This window comes from Trichechus manatus, unplaced genomic scaffold (genome assembly GCF_000243295.1).
Source record: "Trichechus manatus latirostris isolate Lorelei unplaced genomic scaffold, TriManLat1.0 scaffold00060, whole genome shotgun sequence".
Taxonomy (NCBI): Eukaryota; Metazoa; Chordata; class Mammalia; order Sirenia; family Trichechidae; genus Trichechus; species Trichechus manatus.
In genome coordinates this window covers 11,052,407-11,057,207 of record NW_004443996.1, presented here as the reverse complement: position 1 = coordinate 11,057,207, position 4,801 = coordinate 11,052,407, and the positions used below count along the sequence as shown (strand labels likewise).

General features: G+C 38.7%; 1 pseudogene; it reads right to left on the bottom strand.

The window, feature by feature from the left end:
* Positions 1-2,583: 2,583 nt before the first annotated feature.
* On the bottom strand, positions 2,584-3,349 carry LOC111821036 (pleckstrin homology domain-containing family A member 3 pseudogene; annotated as a pseudogene).
* Between the last annotated feature and the right edge of the window lie 1,452 nt (positions 3,350-4,801).

The following is a 4,801-nucleotide window of genomic DNA, read 5'->3' as shown; positions in this document are numbered from 1 at the left end:
ACTTCTAGGTATATACCCTAGACACCTAAAAGAAGTGACACAAACAGACATATGCATACATTGTTCATTGCAGCTTTATTCACAATAACAAAAATGTGGAAACAACCAAACTGCCCATCAATACATGAAAGGATAAGCAAATTTTTTTACATACATGCAATGGAATACTATTCAACCATAAATAATGATGAGTCCACAAAACATATTATAATGTGGATGGAACTGGAGGGCATAATGCTAAGTGAAATAAGTCAAACACATAAGGATGAATATTGTATGATCTCTCTTTTATAAGAAGACAAGACAAGATATATGTAGAAAGAGACCAGTGTTCATTGGTGATTACTAGAGAGAGGCGGGGGGAAGGGGAAACACACTTTAGATCATAGATATTTGTTATTTTTGGTGATGGGAAAAGTGGAACTGAATGTGGATGCAGTGAGCACAGCATGACCAAAGTAAATGATGTCACTGAGAAGTGCTCAAGAGAAAAATATGCCTGTACTAAAGAATTTGACATATATAAGATGGCAACAAGGAGGCCTGTTTGTGCAGTGGTTAAGTGCTTGGCTGATAACCGAAAGGTCATTGGTTCAAATCCACCAGCCATTCTGTGGGACAAAAATGTGGCAGTCTGCTTGTGTAAAGATTTACAGCCTCGGAAAACCTATGGGGAAGTTCTAACCTGTCCTATAGGGTTGATATGTGTAGGAATTGACTCAACAGCAATGATTTTTTTTTCAGATGATAACAACTCCAACAAAGACCAAAAAATGAGTGTATGATCACATATGGATGGGTATAGGCATATAGCTATAAGGGTATGTACAGGTGTATACATATGTGAGAACAGATATATGTGTGCAGGCACATATTTTCAATGAAGACGTAACTACAGATACTTTTCAGACATAACCAAATACCTTCTGAGATCTGTTTTCTAGGTTTGAAGGCTTAGGACCATAGTCTCATGGGACAACTCAGTCAATCAGAATAAAATAGTTCACAAAGTTATGTTCTGCATCCTACTGAAGTGAGTAGTGTCTGGGGTCTTAAAAGCTTGCGAGTGGCCATCTAAGATACAACTATTGGTCTCTACTAATCAGGAGCAAAGGAACAAGACGGTAACCAAAATCTCAGAGAATAAACCTGTCAACAAGGCTGATAGCTTACACAAGCCATGACCTCATCTACCCTGAGACCAGAGAAATAGATGGTGCCCGGACCCCACCATTGACCATACTGACCTGGGTCACAATTGATGGTCCTGAATAGAATAGGAGAAAAATGCAGAACAAAACTCATATTCTTAAAAAAGTCCCCACTAACTGGACCAGTTGTGACCAGAGGACTCCCTGAGACTATTGCTCTGAGACACTCTTTAAACCTTGAACCAAAATTATCCCCAAAGACCACCTTTTTTTTAAAATTTTAAATGTAAAAACCGCATATTTATTAAACCTCTTATAAACTTAAAAACACTAAACCAATTTGTTTTAAAGTATTCCTTATCCAAGACTGAACAAAACTATTACCCAAAGTGAATTAAAAAACTATCCACAAAGCAAACACTGACAACAGATATAGGCATGCACTAATCAAAAATGCTATTTGTTCTTCAATTAAATAATACCATTCTAAAGTGATGTAGAGCAGTCACCTTGACAGAATTCCTTTTCTGTATAAGTATTCATAAATAAAAAATATCTCTAGATATTCTAAAGAGCTGCAAACATTAATACCTTACAACAGCAGCTTAATGTCTATTTTAGAAAAAAAAGCACTAAAATCTTCTTCCATTGAAAGTCATTTATTTCTCTGGTGAGAGTGAGCAAGGTCACTACAACATTAAGCTTCTTTCTAGAATAATGTAAATAATAATGTGTACACGTCTTAACTTTGTTAGGTCACAAAAGTTAGAATTCATTTTTTGATGCAACAGAAAAATAAATAAATAAAAATTAAATACTTTAATCCAACATTTGGTATTGACAAATCAGTAATGTCAACTTCACATACGAAGGACAACATAGTCCTCTTTTAAAAAATCTTCAATGTGTCATAGTATCTGGGCTAAAAATATTTAGAATATTAAGTGTTTTCTTTTTGCTTAAAGGACACAATACAACCACCATCTAGCTGCTATCGTAACTCATTTTTAGCTGGGGTAAAGTGACCATTTGGTCCACAGCACAAGTTACATATAACGCACTTTTGTCAAACTGAAACCTTATGTTTATAAGATTTCATGTTTACAAGCTACAATGCACACTTACTAAGCTGTCAATCCCTCACAATTTTTTATAGAAATATCTACATTTGTCCTTATGGATGTCAAAATGTTACACCATCATTTGTTAAAAAAAAAAAAAAAGATACACATTCATACTGTGAAGTTATTAGGAAATTATTCTTGCAAATAAACTGTATAAAGATAAAATACACTTTAAAAGTATGTGTTTTTTTTTCTTACAATGTCCTGTAAAGTCAGAGAAATCTCAAGTAAAGGGAAAAACTACTCCGTATAACAATAGTTAATTACAGCAGCTTTTGCGTAGCAATACTTAGAGGAAGTTGGACACTTCAGTTTCCTCGGGAAGAGAAGGATGGAAGATGATCTTCCGATTCAGATTTTTTTTTGGGAGGGGGGCATAAATTTGTTTTCTTCAGGAATGGCGGCTGGTGCCAATTCTCCATTAAGTGTATTTCTTGAACAGTGAACAGGTCTATCTGGGTCTTCAAGAGGAATATCATTACAAGAGTCTGTATCTGAGTAAATTCTTTGGTGTCGCTGAGAGAGTCAGTAAAGTGTAGACACTGTTTCTTTTACCGAGTGGCTACTCCTCTCTGAACTGCAAGTACCAAGGAGGCTGACATAGCGCTTCATCTCTACACTGGGAGATGAAAGAGTCTCATAGTGAACAAATTCCTAGATGGTGTGAACTTGTTGCATTAGGAGGTCACAGTACAGGCGAAGTTCAGACATTTTGGGTTTCAGAGATTCGCTGGTTTCACTTGTTCTTTTAGTCCTAGTATCAGTCAAACAGGCTTTGGAGCGCCCCAGGGCAATCAGCCACCTTTGTCTTTCAGCTGCATTCACTGCTTTCATGCAGAAATGCTGTTCTCCTGGAATGATTAATTCCATTCTCGTGCTGTCTGCTGAATGGACTTTAATTTCACAAACTGTCATCTTTATACTTCCTTTACTCCCTTTGCAAACAACATCCCGTGAATCACAGGACAGGATTCCATTATCTAAAACAAACCAACGAGACTGCCAACCTGTGAGATAATTGGTCCACTTGTACAGAACTCCCTCCGTCCTCCAGAGTTCCGAGCCGCGCGTCCTCCTGGACAGACGCCTGCCGCCAAGATGGGAAAGGCTCGGAGCCTGGGACTGCCCCTCCTGGCTCGCCCAACCCCACCCCGGGCGCCCCCCAGCTGGCACCAAGCTACCCTCAGTCCGCCCGCCGCCAGAACGTGGCGGCCGTTAGAGGCCGGGCTGGCGGTTGCAGCAAGGAGATGGGGGATGCCAGACTCCGGCGGGCTCGGGCTTGCCAGGGCGAGGCTGGGCGGTGGCGGCGGCGGCGGCAGGAACACAGCCGCGGCCGGCCGCCTGCCAGCGATTCCGCGGCCGGCTGCTCCCTCCCGCGCCCTGGAACGCCCTCCTCCTCCACCTTCCTTCCCCCCTCCCGGTTTGTTTGGGTTGACTGGAGACAACCTTTTAATGAAATAGCCCAGTGGCACACAAAATAAAGACTATTACCCTTAAGAATGGCTCTCTATTAATAATCCATCTGTATGAGACCAAAACGTCAACATTTACTCTAAAGCAAAGAAGTAAAGATAACGGGGCAGGGAAGCTAGAGTACTGGAAATGGAACAACCAGAACAAAATTAAAGATAATGTTGACACATTGTGAAAAATGTAACTAATGTCACTAAACAATCTGTGTGGAAATTGTCAAATGGGAACCTATCTTGCCGTGTAAACTTTCACCAAAAATACAATAAAATATTATTTTTTAAAAAATTCTATGGAGCTCAAAAAAGTAAGTATAAAATCATGTTATAGGGCACAAGACATGATTAAGGATAACAACAACAAAAAGGGGAGAGGAACAGTATAGATACAGAATTTCTTGTATGCTACTGAAGTTCAATTGGTACCAACTTAACCTAAGAAGGATGTTATAAATACAAGCTGTTAAATGTAATATTCAGGGTAACCACTAAGAAAATGTCTAAAAAACCCACAAAAGGAAACAAGAAGGGAACCAAAATGGCTCACTACAATAAAACAACACAACACAAAAGGAAGCAGTGGTAAAGGACGAAGACAAAGAAGGATTAAGACTCACACAAAAAATAATAACCAAATAGCAGAAATAAGTCACTCCTTATCAGTAATGACAGTGAATGTAAATGTACTAAATGCTCCAATCAAAGGGCAGAGGGTAGCAGAATGGATTTAAAAAATGATCCAACTATATGCTGTTTACAAGAGACACACTTTAGACTCAAGGACACAAATAGGTTGAAAGTGAAAGGATGGGAAAGAATACTGCCTGCAAATAGTAATGAAAAGAGAGCTGAAGTGGCGTCTTAATAGCAGACAAAGTAGACTTTAAGTCAAAATCTCTTAGAAGAGATAAAAAGGGACATTACATAGTGATAAAATGGTCAATTAATCAAGAAGATTTAACAATCAAAAATAAATATACAACCAACATCAGAACACCTAAATATATAAAGCAAACACTGATAGAATTGACGGGAGAAATAGCACTACAATAACAGT